Here is a 19,090-nt window from a genome sequence, read left to right as displayed (position 1 = left end):
TTATACACCCTACCTGGAGCTCGTCAATTTTATTCATCATACTCATAGCAGCAACAATTGCTTATCGGCCTGCACAATCTATTTCTTGCAAGAGGATTCATTTCCTCGCTGATAGATATGTTGATGGAGTGAAGTGAACTCGAAAATATTTATTGGACTGCAGGTTCGGGATTGCACGGTTTGTCGTAGCCAAATGTTATTCGCTGTTGGTTTTTATTTCAAAGGTTTTTTATTATGTTTTCTGTTTACGGAGTTTCGTTCACTTTGATGGCAGTCGGTGGCGGTATATTTGTATCTTCTAAAGTTTTGAATTCCTTCCCAATGGTTCAGGCGAAAAAGAGAAAGGATGGAGCGATGGCGTGCACGATGATTAAAACTAAAGTCGGTCGATCAGTCGTTCGGTGATCAGCGCAGCCATCGCTGATAAAACACAATCCCGCCAAAATATACAAGAAGTAAAAGAGTTATTTATAATAGATATAAAATAAACACGTATAAAAAATGTTTCCATTGGCTTGTAGATTTGAATATGATCATTAATTATTTACTGAATGCCGGGTTCTGTCTTGAGTCCAAACCATCATCGGTCTTGACTCTTTTGACTAATGTTGAATTGAGAATGTCCATACGCCAGACGCTACGCCAGTTGGTGTTCATTCAACATTATCACTTTGCTTGTGTCGATGACGCCGACGTAGAGTAACCGGGATAGAGATGAGGCAAATATTTTGTCAACCAATATTTATAATTTATTAAATAAAAAAGAGATTGTAAACTGATATTCCATCTCATGAACGTGGCATCTCAGATGCGGGATCTATTTGACGCGAAGATGACGCTTTTGACTTTTGTTTCATCTGAAGTACCGTAAACTGCACACTTAGAAATACGTAATCTTACACGTGACGGAATCTATATTTGACATAAAGGATGAGACGTAAACAAACATGTCATGTAAAATTAAGTGCTCCGAGACTGAAAAGTTCGAAAATACGTTTTATTGAGCTGAATTTCGCGTCTATTATGACTCAATTTTATGTCAAAATGGACGCTCGTATATGTCAGTCTCAGAGCACCTAAATTTACATCAATTTTTCTAAGTGTGTGTGAGGAAATAAAGCACTTTTAATTAAAACCCTACACTTCGATTTTTTTTAAATGAATAATCTGTAAAATTTTACGGAAATCTCAACAGTTGATCGTACGGTAATTAGTTCGGCAAATTTTTAAATTTCCAAAAAATATGCAATTGTTTTGTAGCAATTTCCGAACCGTTCGGTTATTTTTTACAAATTAATCAAAAGTAAAAGTAAAGTAAAAGCATTCTGTGTTTTTTCGGATATTCTGTAAAAAGTGTGTTGTTTTACGGATTTTCTCTAAAACCTCTACATCTACTTTTTTTTGCATTTTTTCGTAAGAATAAAGCAAAACTCAACTAAACGATATTTTAGGTTTTGCGCATGTACTTTAAAGTGTTGTAATTAGTTAAAAACAGATTCCACACTAACACCGAACAATATGCATGTTGTTGGAAAATCATTATCAAATAGTCATGGAACCATGTATTTTTCGTTTTCACTTTCGTGTAGGATACTTTTAATTTAGTGTACCCTTAGAACGGGTTATCTTTGATAATGTGCGCAACTTTGATAATAGGATATAATTATTAAATTTACTCTCTGCACTATTTTCTAATTGGAAACATTAGTTCCATATATTAGCTTAGGGTACTGCCCTTGATATTGTATAGAGCTTTTATATAGTATGAGTTATATATTCCTGGTTGATGTTCTAAAGGGTGTCCACGATGAAATTGCCACACACAAAATTGATTCGCAAAATTCGAGTTTTCATCCGATTGCCATCAAATTTTCAGGGATTGAGAAATCACTATTAAACTTCATTTTACCATTTTACTCGTATTTTATTTACAGTCCATACGCAAATGCCCACACCTTGGCCTTAACCCCGGCCATAAGATTCTGCACAACCTGTGAATCAACCGTTTTTTGCATGTAAACCCATACTTTCTTCAGTTCCTCGACTGTCTTCACTACCTTAGGTCGTTTAAGAAGGTGCTGCTTCATAATCGCCCAGTACTTCTCGATGGGGCGGAGCTCCGGAGTGTTGGGAGGATTGAACATGTTCGGCACGAAATTGACCTTATTGTCCGCATACCACTTCAGCACGTCCTTGGAGTAGTGGCATGAGGCCAAATCCGGCCAGAAGATTGTTGGGACGTTGTGGGCCTTCAGGAGAGGAAGCAGTCGCTTCTGGAGGCACTCTTTTATGTACACCTGTCCGTTCATCGTGTCCTGGGTCACGAAAGGTGCACTCCGCTTCCCGCACGTGCAGATGGCTTGCCAAACCAGGAATTTCTTCGCAAATTTGGACATCTTCTGAGTGCGGACATGCTCCGGAACGCTGAACTTATCCTTGGCCGTGAAAAACAGGTTGCCGGGGATCTGTTTGAAGTCGGCCTTCACATATGTTTCGTCGTCCATGATGCAGCATTCAGCTTTCGTCAGCATGTTGAGGTACAACTTCCTGGCACGGGTTTTGGCGGACTTGTTCTGCTTCTCGTCGCGATTAGGGGCCTTTTGTACCTTGAACGTTCGAAGCCCAGCCTTAGTTTTGGCCTTCTGGACAAAACTTCGGCTTAGGTGCAGCTTCTTAGCCACATCCCTAACGGAGGCGTTCGGATTTCGGTTGAAGGCCCCAACTAAGCGGTTGTGATTTTTGGTGTTGTACGGAATACTTTTTCCTTCACTTCTGGGCTTCCGATCGGTGGTCAACCGTTCCTCGAACCGCTTAATCACTCGCGACACCGTGGAATTCGCGATTCCCAACGTTTTAGCGATGGAACGATGCGAGAGATCCTCAGTGTTGATATCAATTTTCATCAATATTTCGTACTTAATTTATGTTTTACTCATTTTAATCCATCTTGATTGATTGATTGCTTGATTTATCTTTATTAAGGAGGCTTTCAGCCTGAGGCTGGTTCGCCTTCAATGTAATCCATCTTGAGCAGTTGGCGGTCATCATTGATGCCTTGGCTTATTTTCCCATTTGAGAAAACGAATAGCAATTTTCGTTTTATCACAGGCTTATTGCCCATGATTTGCACTTATAGAATGCTTTAAAACCGTGATAAAACTTGTAATACTACTTGTGTTCAGTCCATATGTCAATAATGTATTTGTACAACTCATCTTCTTCTGGTTTCCTGTTCTGGCTTACGCAAACAAACAGGCGCTTATGACATGAAGATGAGATTTTGAAACTGTAATGCCGCGAATGCAGTTGTATTACGAACTATGAGTATGAGCACATCCATGGTCATACTTGTATAGTTTTTTGATGGGCTCATAATTTATTATACAAATTATGCTCACGTTTATAGTATGTCATACAAGTATTTTTTTTTTTCCTTTGGTTTGTTTTTTCCGTCGATCTTGTTTTCCGTGCTGAGCACCAATGCTACCGACGTGCCAGGAAGGCAGCTCCCACACCTGGACCCTACCTATCGACCCATCAACTCATGAACCGGGGACCAACGGCTTTACTTCCCATCCGAAGGAAGGCGTGATCAGAGATGTTATGCCTCAGAACATCCCGGCGGCGCCGACTGGGATTGAACCCAGGCCTGCTGGGGTGAGATGTAATCACGCTTACCACTACACCACCGGCGCCGTTATGTCATACAAGTATACCGCTACATAATTGTAACGTCCCGTAATGTGGGTAGATCGCATTTTCGTTGTACGTTACTGGATGTAAAATTTACCGTCGAGTCCTAGTCCTGTAAACTAGGGGAACAGGATTTTTCAGTAATCAAAGGAACACATCTTAGTCCTTGTTACTTTCCATGCCTTATTAATAGTGATAAGTCCTCGGTAGAATGAGGCTTATTTTTGAAAATCCTTCGGGGACATGTTTTCCCATGTGGAAAATGATTATTGAACTAATTGAGTAGCATATCAATAATTGACGAAGACATGTAGGCCTAGGGCTTATAGTCTTTTTAATAAATGAAAATGACGAAGACGTAGCATGGGATCTAGCCCTATTTTTTTTTTAAATAAAACACAATAGGGTTAACTACCCCATTTCCAGCCTATTAAACACAACCCGCACTTAGTCTTTCTTAATCTAGCGCAGTTTAGCACCAAACGAAATGTTATTATTACTGATGGCCTCCAAATTTATTTACCTTTCCGTATGTACCGTAAGATTTGATAAAGAGAAACCAATCGTTGAGATATTGTCAAAAGTCTAACACTGCTTCTTGACGCCAAACTCGGCCTACGGATTCTAAGGCCTAACGCATTGAAACGCCTATGAATTCACTTCGGTCTATCGGATGAAGATAAATATTGATTCGGTCGGAGCGCTTCTCATGTTTTTGGGAATAATGAGTGCAAACATTCATATCACGCGTTCTCATTTACTTCGTTCAGAAGCTTATTAACTAAAGTATCGTACCAAACGCATAATTGACGTGTTAACTCTGAAATCATGGATTTATTTGAAGTTTTCTGCTCGATAGGCCCAAAATGGGCGATTAGGCCGTAGTAGTTCTCTACCCTATGTAAACATATTTTTTTGTCATTTTAACGATTCGTTTTTGAGATATATGGCATAGCGATGTTCCCGCATATGCAAATACGCTTACATGTTTATCTATCGAAATCAGCATCCTTGCGGCAAATATGAGAATGAGAGAGAAAGAGAGAGAGAGAGGGAGAAAACGAAACAATTTTTACAGTAGTCTCCTTCTAAATATATATTTGCGAACTTGTTAGAAAGTTAGGAAAGAATTCCAAGTTACGGTGGTAAATTTTGGAAAATGTTGTTGAAATAGCCCGGGTTTCTATCGCGTTAGGGAGAATATCTTGTTAAAGAGAATGAGACTTGACTGATTTCAACGTAATATATTTATTGATTCATAAAATGAACTGCTCGTGATCAAGGTTGTTAATCGATAACGATCGATAACGTCTCCAGTGGTATTAAACTACGACAGTTCCATTGTTATACAGTGATCATATCTTGATCCTCACTCGATGAATTATCCATCGGAAGATATGAATTCACCAATTAGGAGCCATGATACACCCTCCCCTTGGCTAGTTTTTGCACCTTGCTGTTGGTGGGCGGGCCTAATTTCATGCTAGTGGAGTTTTGGAGACGGTGGGTTTATATTAGTTTTATTTTTCTACTAAGTCATCTATGCTTCTTTCTATTGTTTGGATCAAGTACAACTAATACTAATCTACCTTAATGTATGTTTTACTCCCTTTTAACCCATTATATTTATGAATGGCGAATCATATGACGTGAGACACGTACAAGCTGGAACTCAAAGAATTACTTCGAACAGGATGTCAAACAAATTCAGGACCAATTCAAATGAGACCAGAAACCAACAAGGCATCGGGGAGTTATATATTCTGGGAGAGGTATTTGATAAATAATCAAAAAGTGATAAGTTAAAATCAGAGCCAAGGATCATGAGAGGTAATTGTCAATAATTCATTAATTAGTAGAAATCTCGATAACTTTTTCAAGGGAGCGTATCGGCTTTTGTAGGCGGTGCGTTTGGTCGTCGATTTGGCTTAACTGGTGGCTCGCCCACGCAGGCTGGCACTATCATCAGATAGAGGAAATTTTCCTCTACCTGCTGGTGGTGTTGATAAGCGTGTGCGAGCTGCCGGTTGCGCCGGATCGACGATCGGATGCATTGTTTGCAGGAGCTGGTGCTTCCCTTTGAGAAAGTAATCGAGAAATAACCATATTATCCTGTAATTGATATTACTATTTTTATATATCAATGAAATTAGTCATGACAGAGTAACAGATGGGGAAGGACAATAGACACAAGTTGACACAATAAACAAGACAAGTGGGGGTTAATACACAAGACAAAATGACAAAATAAGTGACGACAGAAGACAAGAATGGGACGAAAATCAACCTTTTAAAAAAAAACAAGAATGCGCAATTATATTATCAAAACTATTTGGATCAGCACAAAAACAACAGTGACCAAACGGGCACCATAGCCTAGGAACGTCTGTGTGTTGATTATAAATAGAGGCTCATAGAAGCAAAATTTATCAATAAAAGGGGTCCAGTGTAGAGTTTTAGCAAGTTGCTGCCACTGTGATTACCAAAAAAAAAAAAAAAAACCAATTGGGAGCCATGATACAGTCAATTGCTTGTCGTCGGGAAAGCCGAGGGCATTCAAAATATTATCCACAATGTCCTTAAATTTAATATTTCCTCGCATGGACGGGAGACTTTTCTTTGAATTGCGAGTAGACGTGGCGTTTATTTTTGGTAACCTCTTGCGGTTACCTTTATTAGGTAGCGGCGGGGTGGAATAGCTGCAGCAAGGATCAGAAGGAGCAGCAATTACCGATTTGTTCGGATTTTTCAATGAGTCCCCTAGGAGCTAGTCGGCTTCCTTTTACCGGGGGCGTGTACCTCCGGAGACTCACTCTCATCTGCTATGTCAGAGTCTAGTTCATCGGAAGACAAAATCTCAAAAGTGTTTTCATTTTGTGCGGCTGATGCCAACAGAGCAGAGGTTCCATTTTGCAACTTGACCATTTCTGCATACGTCATACGCTTTTTGTACGCGGGGCAGCCTGCAAAACATGAAGAGGTTCTTTGCCACAGTAAGCACATTTAGTTGCTTCCTGTTGGCAAGCACCTTCCATGTAGTCTTGGCTGCATTTGCCACAACGGGGCTTGTTGTCACAAAAAGCAGCTGTGTCTCCCAACTTTTTTGCAGTTGGTACACTTATATACCCTTGGTACAAAAAGTCGCACCGGGAAAAAACATTTTCAATTTCTAAAAACTTTGGGATAACCGATCCAGCGAAAGACACATGTAGTGAGCCTGAAGGGCAATAAGTATTTTCACCGTCTACCGTGGTCGCTGAATACAATATCCTGCAACCCAGAACGTCCATGGTAGATGTAGCAGCATTTTGAAGGTGCCCCATAACTTGCATGACGTCATCACACGTCAGGCTCACTGCAGAGACCACGCAGTCTATCTCCACATCTCGAGATGGGATGTAAACGTAGTACTCTTCATTATAACCCTCGTCGTCAGCAATATGATTTGCGATTTTATATGTACGTGTATGTTCCGATTGATCTGATGAAATTCGGTCCCCGGGAAACGACGCGTCAATGTTCTTGACGGCTTGCTATACCTCGCCCCCATCAGCAAAAAATCTAGGATTTTATCGTTATATAGCATAATTTTCCAAGTAGGATGGATTTTCATAGCTTATCTAGAAGCACCGTCTAAAAGGTACCGTCTGATAATTTCAGTGCTTGGTACAGAAATCTGTATGTGTAGGGAAATCCTTTTTTCCCACCACAAAAACACCCCGTTTTCTTATGCAAAACAATAGATGTGCGTTCACTAAACGCCCGAAATCTTAAAAAAAGCAATATTTAGTATTTTTTAATTCAATCAACAGATAAAAGATACCGAGACTTAAATGAAGGGATTTCAAGCTAAAATTTTCTGATTGCGTGATATTCACGATCAATACCGAAATTTCGCTCTTCTTGGCTATTACGTCCTAACTTGCTACTTCAGTGTTCACTCGGCTGTCGACAAAAGCAGGCCACTCTCGATGTGTGCTACGCGATCGTCTGTTTTCTCGGCAGCAACCATTGTGTGGTCCTCCTCATTGTTCTTCATAAGCAGTTCTTTCGGTCGATGCGTCGTCGACTTTGGAAAGCAACCGTTTCGTGATGAGTGTGTGAGTGCTGACCACGTTTTGTGTCCATTGCTGCAATGGACGCACTCTGACCCTCGTTGGCGTACAACAATTTGCCATACAATGAAACCACTGGAAGCGGCTCCAGTTCTGATGGAGGAGGCTTTTTGGATAGCGGAAGATAAAGTATTTATTGTGTTGTACCTTTTGACTATAGTTTTAAGATGTATTGTATAGTGACCAAGAATCCTCGGCTCTGTAAAGTTAATTAGGTTGAGCCTTATCAAATAAATTAATAAACAAAAAATAAACTTGCTACTTATTTTAGATTTGATTAAATCAGGAATCAAACAGCAGCATCAAATGCAACGCCTTTACTGACAAGCCTTCTGCAATTACACCCTGTACTATCCGAATATGTACGGGAAACAAAACATGATCATCAACCTCATCCCGTGTTATAGTATAGGAGTTGGTTCAAAATCAGCTCCAAGTTCCGCTCCTTTGCCGTTTGTTGCAGCAACAAAACATATTGATGAGCTTATTTTTTGTTTACAATGTGTTCGTAGTATAATCAAGACCATATAGGCTACTCACTCCCTTTGACATACGTCGGATTAGTTGCACTGATAAAACATTCAGTACATACAAGTCATACGACAGCGCGGGCACATTTCGACTGAATTTTGAAACCTTGCCTATACTCGACTTTGACGCAGTATTTATATAATGTTAATTGTGAAAAGCACATACACATTATCAGCAACTGTTTTTATTGGAGGATTTTTTACCAGTTCTGTTCAACGTATAAAAAAATGCAGGCCGGAGAGAAAACAAGAAAATAAATTTAATGAATTTAAAAAGCAGCTGTCGTTGAGCAACAGCAGTTGTCTGGTGGCGCGCGCTCTCTTTATCGCCTCATCATACTTTCACGAAGAACGACGCAATATGAGGCTTTACCTTACACTCTTCAATTTTAACCAGTACTCAGACTGGCACACAACGCGTACTAATGCCCGGTTCCTATTGATAAGTGGCATCCAAAGTGTGCCTCATTGTGCTTCTTCATCTCCATAGTCAGCATTTGATGCGGTACAAATAAAAAACATGCACCCACCCACCCACACACACACACACACACACACACACACACACACACACACACACACACACACACACACACATGGGTTGTACAGTGGTCACAAAACAAGCACCAGTATAAATGTGGTCTTGAAGTTGCCAGGGTCTCGTCTCGACCCAATTTGTAAATGTTATTACACACATTCTCAATGCTAATAAATAACTCCACCATGAATACACGTACTCCATATGTAGTTTAAAATAACCTTTAAAACATTAGCTAATCAAGCTATTTTCCATTATTTTTGTATTTCAGCCCGCTGCACTCCTGGATGTGATGAACAACACGGTCACTGTAACAAGCCCAACGAATGCATGTATGTATTTGAATTATTATGATTACAATTTGTTTTATATGTTGTGTATAAAATCCAAAAAATTTAAGGAAAAATATGAAAACATATTGCGCCCTCTCTCTACAAATTATTAAAACCATAAAAAAAACCAAATACAATCAACGTTTGTCAATACAAGGTATTTTTTTTTAAATATCGTTAGGTTTTTTTATAACCTTTTATTTATTTTGATATTTTGATCTTTGAAATCGGGCCAAAGTGGTTCAAAAGTTATAAATTTTTGAAAAAAAAAATATATTTTTGAACCACTATATCGTTTTGTTATGGAATGGCTGTATATGAGCGATTTTTTTATCAACCTTTAACGATTAAGTCGAAACTTTACACAGTTGTTTGTTATTACCCAACATGTCTTTTTACGCATTTTGTACATTTGTTTTGTACGAAACTAACTCTTGAAAAGGGTTTATGTAAAAATGATACGCATCAATTCAAAAATACATATCTCGAGAATGGTTTATTTGATCAAAATGGTGTCTTGGCCGAAGTTGTGGGTAAGTATAGTACCTTTCTAGAAAAAAATATGCGCTCTTTATCACCTTCGGAGTGTTGGAACATCCTCCAAAGGCGCGACCCTTTGTCAGTCAAAATTGGATTCCTTAGCAACAAAATTAAACAAAGACCCGATAATGAACATCCATCAGAACCCTAGTCTTAACCACTTCAAACTAGGGAACAAAGAATAGAAGATTAGGAATCACATAGATGAAGACTAACTTACTTATATTTCCTTGTTTCAAGATCATTCTCGGTGGACAAAGCCGAGTCTTGTCACTATCACCAAGGCATAAAACGTAACAAGGACTAAGATATGTTCCTTTGATTACTGAAAAATCCTGTTCCCTAGTTTGAAGTAGTCAGGACTAGGAATCGGTGGTAGATCTTACATCCCGTAACGTACCACAAAAAGGTGATCTACGGGGTTATACCCTTTCGGTTATTTGCCCAGTTATAAAGTTCTTTAGCATTTTTATTTGGATGTGCTCGTTCTCTGGCTAAACTTACTCGTGTTACGTTTATACGTTTTATTGTACCTCTAATAGCGTCACACGATCTTTTCCATAAGACGTCGCACAGAAATGCCATTCCACTTTAATTTCATACTTAGACTAGAGACATTCTTAAGCTTTATATATTGTGATACAGCTTCATCGGACATAACATAAATTCTCTTTACTATTTTCTCTGATCTGTAAAAAAGTTATCATTTTGGAAATAAACAACATAACAGCTACTGCATCATGCGTCAACTCTTCTGAGATAAAACAGAAATGAAGTACACTGGAGTCTCTTTTTACGCGTTTTTTTCATACGTTTTTTTTATCGCAAATTTCGGAATTTACGTGGTTTTTTTAATGCGGTTTTCAAAATTTACGCGGATTTAGGAATTTACACGGTTACGTTATTTGTTAAATACACTGCGGTTTTTTACACGGTTTTTTTTACGCGGATTTCAGAGTTCACGTGGTTTTTTTTACGCGGATTTCGAAATTCACGCGGTATTTTTATACGCGGCATGTATCCCCCGCGTAAAAAGCGACTCCAATGTAGTTGAGAGTTTTCTTCATAGTATATAATGAATAGATGGATGTTGTTCATTCCAATGATGAGATTGTATTTCATCCTGCAGTACAAATGAGTAATTTTCAGAAAAATCACAAATCACTAAACGTTTATCTACTTGCAAATTATTTTTCGTTGTTTTTAAAAATTGGGATTGTTCTGTTTTAATGAAATCGTGATACTGCTTTACTAATTTTTCACCAAAATATGAAACAAAATCTTCAGGCTCTTCTACAATAGTTTGAATATCACATCTATCAGGTTAGTAGTTAGTGGACAGTTAATCAATCATTTTTTCTTCTAATTGCTGTGACAAAAAATCCTCAATTTACAAAATGTCTGGACAATCCTCACATCATCTAAGATAACAATATGCTGATTTTGTTCACATAATTATTAAACTATCAGTCAAGGACTTTAAGTCATACAAAATGCTGTACTTTTTTAAACTATGTATCATAAGATTTAAAAAATCAACCCTCTCCTTGACTAGTTTTTAACCTGGATGTTTGTGGGCGGGCCTAATCTTATGCTTCATAGTGGAGCGTTGAAGACGGTTGGTTTAGGTCCGACATCGTTGGCTCATTCCGTGGCAGAATAGCGTCATGAGCATGCCATGAGGATTACTGAGCTTCCCCTCTCTGATGAACCACTGCATGAGAAAACCAAAGATCTAGTCTAGCAGTGATAGTATCACACTTGTTACTCCTTTGTTTGAGAGCCGCGTCCCTGTACGCTTACGTATAGGCACTGACGTTGGGTGCAATACTGGCGGGTTTTTCCGCAAATCACTCTTATTTTATTTATTTTTACGCAGATAGATTTATTTGGGTTTGCACGGGAATTATACTATTGATATATTTCAGAAAGTGCCCAACAGTGCTCCTTCTATTTGCGTGACAAGCTTTCATTGTTGTTTTCATTGAAGTATTACTCAGGGAACAATGCTAAACACTATTTTTGTACATGGTATTGTAACTAATCTTATACTAGCTTCATTTTGATTTGATATAAATTTTTGAACTATGGCTCGGGATTTCCACTGTGGCGTGTTTCTATTGTGACATACCCACACGTATTTTTGTGGTGCGACATAGTAGATTGGGTGGTGATTGGGTAGATTAGAGATTTCATAATCATAATCATCAAACGAACTTAAATAAGAAAATTTAGACAGCCTAATAACATTAAGTAGATTAACAAAAGAGTTAGGATGCGGGGGTCTGCTAGCGAGGGAACTAGCTTTTAAAGCAACTGGCACCTAACCTTTTTTATATATTGTCTGTTTATTTTGATGGTTGCTTTAAATTATCAATTTGGTATATATGTGAAAGGATGAATCAGTGGGAGATGGATTTTCGGTTTCTTTACATTTTGCAGCACAAATCTAGTACTGTGTGTCATTTCCTCAAAACCCCCCTAAATTTACCTCTTCAATCATTTCGTTTTCCCATGGCGTTCAAGTGGTCCACATTGACTATTCAGCCATTACCCTTCCTTTATCCTCGGCTTTGGATTGATTTGCGCTCCCATTGCCCCAGCAAACTCTGCAAAATGAAAATGAAAGCCAAAATTATTTGAAACGCGTTAAATTTTAGTTTACAAGCATGGGTTATGATTATGTAGGTAGATTAGAGATTTCAGTTATTTATTAAATAAGACATCATCAAATGAACTTCAATAAAAAAAATTCAGAAAGTCAATTAACATAAGAGATAAGACGCGGGGGGTCCGCTTAGGGAGGCAACTAGCCTTTGAAGTTGTATAATAAATCTTCCTATTTAGTATATTTGTAAATTACAGGCAATGTCAATAGCGAAAGTCATATCTTCAGTCAGGCGCTTGCGAATAAGTGAAGTTTTAGGAAAGATGTTTTAAATATGTTGATAGGTTTGTAATAAGAATTAGGATTGTTGTGCTTTAGTTTTCCGTAGGGTCTGATGTGTCAGCTAAGCCCTTTGAGCAATTTTTCAAAAATCAAATTGATTGAATGGTTTATTGAAAGACACCTTCATTGAAACATTGCGTTGCGTTAGAAAACAGTATTCTTCTCTAACGAAAATTGACAAGTCAATCATCTAACATAGTAGTAGTAGCAGTGTCGCATAATATAATCACAATTGCTGCAAATAGTGCTGGATGGACCGGCAGGGCTGAATACGGATCAAAACCAACATAATTCTAAGCAGTAAAATGATCCAGGAACTAACACTCATTCATTGCACTTTTAGTTATATATTAGTTTTATTTTCCTACTAATTTATCTATGCTTCTTTCTATTGTTTGGATCTAGTACAACTAATACTAATCTACTTTCATGTATGCTTTACTCCCTTTTAACCCATTATCTTTATGAAAAAGACACGTACAAGCTGAAACTTAAAGAAATAACGTGATTTCAATGGACTAAGGAGAAGGAATAGAATTACTTCGAACAGGATATCAAACAAATTCAGGACCATTCCATTAGAGACCAGAAATCAGCAACCCAAGTAACATTGCAGGTTTTATCGAGTTTTTACAGCATTCTACAAGTCCAAATCATGATCTACTGAACCCTCATAAAACCAAAATTGTTACTTGGGAAGGCATCTGTGAGTTATATACTCGGAGAGGTATTTGATAAATAATCAAAAAGTGGTAAGTTAACATCATAGTGGAGCCAAGGATCATGGGAAGTAATTGTCAATAATTCATTAATTAGGGTAAACGCTCCTATAGTTGCGGTACGTTAGAAGCGTTAGGTTCCTATAGTTGTGTATTGCGTCTCCATACACAACTATAGGAACCTAACGCTTCTAACGTACCGCAACTATAGGAGCGTTTCCCCTAGTAGAAATTACCATATTATCATATAATTGATATTACTATTTTTAAATATCAATGAAATTAGTCATGACAGAGTAACAGAACGAGTTTAAAAACAGATGGGGAAGGACAATAGACACAAGTTGACACAATACACAATACAAGTTGGAGTTAAGACAAGACTGGGACAATAATCAACCGTTAAAAAAAAAACAAGTGTTTCGCCCAGGATGTTGCCCTACGTTATGACTTTCAAATTGGAGATGGATGGAAAAGGAGCACAACAAAGAAACACTGTTGGACACTTAATTGACTTTTTATTGCCACCGAGAGGCATAATTCCTGCTCGGAGCATTACCGTATTACTTTATAACATACAAATCGTATTCTCTTAAATACTATAGCACCAGCAATTAAATTCCAAATCAAATAGATACAAAAACAATTGACTATATATAAACGTAAACAATAACAATACACAACGAAGTATACACACAACTGACACATATTGTTGCTGCTTACAATTTTAAATCACGTAGAGCCCTAAGCCGATGGTGTGCTTCAACAACAAGAATGCGCAATTATATTATCAAAACTATTTGGATCAACACAAAAACAACAGTGACCAAACGGGCACCATAGCCTAAGAACGTCTATGTGTTGATTTGAATGAGAGGCTCATAGAAGCAACATTTATCAAGAAAAGGGGTCCAGTGTAGAGTTTAAGCAAGTGTATGCTGCCACTGTAATCACAACAAAAAAATGTATTATAAGATTTAAAAAAAAAATCATGATTTGTACAAACGCGAAAATTGTGTGATCCTGAACAGTTGCAGTATTTAGGTCGAAGCTTTGCAAATGAAGAAATTTCTATTTTTACTTCACTATTAATTTCCTTAAATCAAGGCTTCTTTAAGCGTTGTGATCACTAACCTTTTCTGTATTGCTTTATGTTTTCCATCTTTTTTTTTCACTGTTACGTAGTCTTTCTGTCTAGGCATCACCCGACTTGTTTCGTCGTCCTCGAAAAACTGAATGCACCCCTTCAGTTTGGAACAATTCCTTAGCTGCTGTTGCGAAGTACCTTGTGGTGTTAAATTCATCCATTATTTTTTGTATTGTCCATGCCTTAGGCAACACAGGTAAAATCTATAGTTTTTCACTCCTTTTGGTCTCTGGTTTAGTAAACTTTTCTTTCAATTCAAGAATAACTTCTTCAAAATCCTCTATAACACTTGTTTGCTCCTTCTGCGGTTCTAGTTGGAAAAGATGCCTCAACCTTTTGTTCAGGATAGTAAACATTGTCTGACTTTCTTAAATCAATAGGTGAAACTTGAATCCCAGAAATTCCGCGATTGAATATTTCGATGTTAACAGGTTGCCCCTTTTAACCCGTCTATCAAATTGTTGGAGGCAAGATCCACAGATGACATTCTCTGTAGCCCCGGAATATCCAATCGTTTTCAAGTTCTGCTTTGATGCTTTCCGTAAGAATTCTCCGATTCTTAGTTGTACACTTTGTATCTTCTTTTAACGGTTGAATACGGAATCGGATATCCATATCCTTGCACTGGTAAATGGTGAAAAAAAAAATATGTTCGCTAACAGTATTAAACATACATCGCACAACAAGCTTACCTTAAGGGCGCCGGTGGTGTAGTGGTAAGCGTGATTACCTCTCACCCCAGCAGGCCTGGGTTCAATCCCAGTCGGCACCGCCGGGATGTTCTGAGGCATAACTTCTCTGATCACGCCTTCCTTCGGATGGGAAGTAAAGCCGTTGGTCCCCGGTTCATGAGTCGATGGGTCGATAGGTAGGGTCCAGGTGTGGGAGCTGCCTTCCTGGCACGTCGGTAGCATTGGTGCTCAGCACGGAAAACAAGATCGACGGAAAAAACAAACCAAAGGAAAAAATAAAAAACAAGCTTACCTTAAGGTTCAATTTACTTTCATGCTTTTTGGAAAGTTTCAAAAGCAGTTTTCTCCGACGCATTATTTTAGATTGCAAAAAGCTCGCACTATTCGATTCCTTTTGATATTTTACACAAAATGACGCGAGCTTTTTGCAATCTAAAATAATGCGTAGAAAAAAACTGCTTTGGAATTTTTAAAAAATGCATCAAAGTAAATTGAACCTTAACAGAAATGAAACTTTGGATTAGCACTAAATCGCTGTCCTTCGAACTATTTATTTTTTCTTCAAACTCACACTCAGGCTGTTTACTGTTAGTGATTGATTGAAGATATATGTCAATGCAGCTCTATCGATTTTTGTTCCTTAAACAAGTATTCATATCAAGCGGTTAGGTAGTAGTAGTAGAATCAGATAGTATCTTGTATACTTAGGTACCAAACATTTAGTGGTTTGACTTTCGACAAACTCGTGCGCCTGATTAAAAAACTGTGAACTGCAAGGTTTAGGAAAATTAATTGGGCTTTTTGTTAAAAATATTTTCAAGACTTAACACACACGAATAATATTCCAAAAGGGTGAAAATTGCCCAAATTATACGATAAGTAAATTTTATCCTACAAATATCTCGAAAATAGCAACATTGGGCAATCTAAGCATTATCAATTTTTTTTTTGTAAATTTAATGTGTTTCAATATTTACACTATTTCAAAGATAATTAATAACTGTAGGTAGTATTTTGGAAAATGCTACTATTTTCAATCATTTATAACTTTGTTGTTTACCAGTTATCCAACTAAAACACATTGTCAGTAGGCACACGTTAATCTATACTACTGAAAAAAACCATAGTTTAAAAAAATATGCTTTTGAGTATTTTTTTATTTCCTATTGTTTCTCTATTAAACTATTTTTTTCAGTGCCTATTTTTTCTTGAAAGAAATAACACTTACCCACAACTTCGCCGAAAATACCTATCTGATCAAATAAACCGTTCTCGAGATATTTATTTTTTAATTGATGCGTATCATTTTTACATAAGTTCTTTTCAGATTCAAAATTTTTACTCAATATCATAAGCGTAGTTAGAGAGGGGATTATCAATGGAAGTAAAGGTTCTAACTGGAATAACTTCGGTGTTTCGCGTCTTGCCGTGTTGGTATGTTCAGATGTGTTATTTTCTCAATCTAACATGCGTAATCAGATGGGAGAGGGAGGCTTACTGTATCCCTTCCGCCACTTATATCAATGAAAGTAAAGTTGCAGACTGAAACAATTTCGGAATTTCCCATCTTTTCTAGTTGGTATGTTCGGGTGGGTCATTCAAAAACATTTGCTCGAACTCATAAGGAACAGTTTGAAAGTACTATTTTGATGTCATTGTAATTGTTATGTTTAAGTTTAATGTATTCTACAATTTATTAGGGTTAAAGTCGGAAATAAGATTCACCTCTCGTTCAGCCACATCGTTGGCTTGTAGTAGCCTTTTTAGTTTAAGTTGGGAAAACCGGGAATTGAAAAATTTGATTTGAATGGACACCCTGCATACACCGTTTAATGATAAATCTTTAAATAGTAATTTAAAATCATTTATCTTTTAGTAAAAAATACGAATTTTCTAATAGTTTGATTTACTGATCTCTACATTTTTGGCAAGGATTGAGGAAATTATACCTTCATGCAGCCATTTTATAGCAAGTGCTCCGCATCTAAGAGATGTATTGTTGAATTTTAACAATATATAAATACATTTCAATTTCACTTTTGGCCCATGTAACTAAGAAAAATTCCAAAACTGAAACTGACCTCTTTCGATTTGGACTAAATTTGGAGGGGTAGTTTGTTTAAGCTCAAATTTTAAAAATCAAATTTTTGTGCACGAGTGCCACCCTCAATTTATTTTGAAAATGAAGATATTTTTTAATGCAACCTCACCATGAATCTGTACATGTTATTTCTAGAATGTTCTATTGAAAACGATATCTTGAAAAAAACTGGACAAAAAAATTTCGTGTTGATGCATTGAAAGGCATTTTTAGAATAAAGAATCATCAAATAAGAATTCTGATTTTTTTTTACATTGCAATTTTTAGTCATAGATCTATCACAAAATGTCAGAGGTTTCGAAAAAAGTTTGAGACCCAATATTCTGGCTATTTTATTTCGAAATCTTGAATGTTTTCCTAGCCTAAAATGTCAAAAAATAGTCTAGTAAAATTTTCTAGCTCTCGACATTTTTTCAAAGGCCAGAAATTCGAAAAATCTGTTGCACCCGATAGCTTTATTATTTGTCCAAACATCGAGAAAAAAATCATATCACAGAATCTTAAGTTTCTTGTAAGTTCATTAAATTGTATTGTATTTTTTTCCGTACTTCTTCTTCTTCTTCTTCGCTTTTCAAGCTTATTGCATATCGCATATTAGTTTATTGCGTGCTCTCAACTTAGTGTTCTAGATGCACTTCCACAGTTATTAATTGAGAGCTTTCGATGCCTGTACCATTTTTGCATTGGTATAATTGTGTGGCAAGTCCAATCATACTTCTATGCCCAGGGAAGTCGAGAAATTTTCCAACCCGACAAATTCCTAGACCGGACCGGGAATTGAACCCAGCCACCTCCAGCATGGTCTTGCTTTGTAGCTGCGCCTTTACCGACTGAGCTAAGGGAGGCCGTACTAATAATCCGGTAATACGGAACAAATTTCCAGGTCTAGGTATTAGAAAAAAAAAATATGTCCATGATAATTAAATATTTTCTATGTTTCAGGAGCATTTCCATTGTTCAAAGACTGTTAACGTACATTATATATGTTCAAAATACAGCAAGGACCCGATTTTTTCAGCCCCTCCGCGCATCAGACTTTTATTTTTCGTTATTTTCATATAACCGTAATTCCAAATCTTTCTCATTCATCTTCAAGATGAATGTTTAAGGTATATATTTTTTTTTCAATAAGACAGATGGGTTTCGTGCACATTAGAAAAGATTTTCAAAAAGGGGGCTGAAAATCGGGTATTTACTGTATAGAACATTATTTCAGTCCGCGCAATTTTCTCAATTTGTTTGTCTTATTGTCCAAAACTCTTGTTTGTCCAAAACTTTTTTTTTTTTTCCTTTGGTTTGTTTTTACCGTCGATCTTGTTTTCCGTGCTGAGCACCAATGCTACCGACGTGCCAGGAAGGCAGCTCCCACACCTGGACCCTACCTATCGACCCATCAACTCATGAACCGGGGACCAACGGCTTTACTTCCCATCCGAAGGAAGGCGTGATCAGAGATGTTATGTTGATGAAGATTTTATGTTTTTTGCTCGATATGACGAAAATAGGCGTTTATGCTGAAGTAGTTTGTAGTCCTTTTGCCCTGATTTGTATTTTACTTTGCTTAAAAATCAAATCAAATACCGGTGATGTCAATCCGCTCCTTCAAAATGATAAAAATTATTACATAGGTATTTATAAGAAGAGCGTGTGCTCAATGCAAACGGCTTCGGTCGAGCCGGTGTTGCTTTTGGACGAGAGTAGCTGATTCCAGTTCAAGCTAGGCACGGGTGTAC

At 37.4% G+C, this 19,090-nt stretch overlaps 1 protein-coding gene across 1 annotated transcript in view; it reads left to right on the top strand.

Moving 5' to 3' along the window:
- Positions 1–9,138: 9,138 nt before the first annotated feature.
- Delta (delta) overlaps positions 9,139–19,090 on the top strand; it is a 41,158-nt gene continuing 31,206 nt past the window's right edge. The window contains exon 1 of the mRNA XM_065224326.1: positions 9,139–9,208. The gene's annotated coding sequence lies outside the window, so the exon portion shown is untranslated. The remainder of the gene's footprint in view (positions 9,209–19,090) is intronic.

The sequence above is a fragment of the Ochlerotatus camptorhynchus genome, unplaced genomic scaffold, assembly GCF_037179485.1.
Source record: "Ochlerotatus camptorhynchus isolate MF236.1 unplaced genomic scaffold, CSIRO-AGI_Acam_v1.1 ptg000210l, whole genome shotgun sequence".
In the NCBI taxonomy this organism is placed as follows: Eukaryota; Metazoa; Arthropoda; class Insecta; order Diptera; family Culicidae; genus Ochlerotatus; species Ochlerotatus camptorhynchus.
The sequence above is the reverse complement of the archived record's forward strand: the minus strand, read 5'-3'. Positions and strand labels throughout refer to the sequence as shown.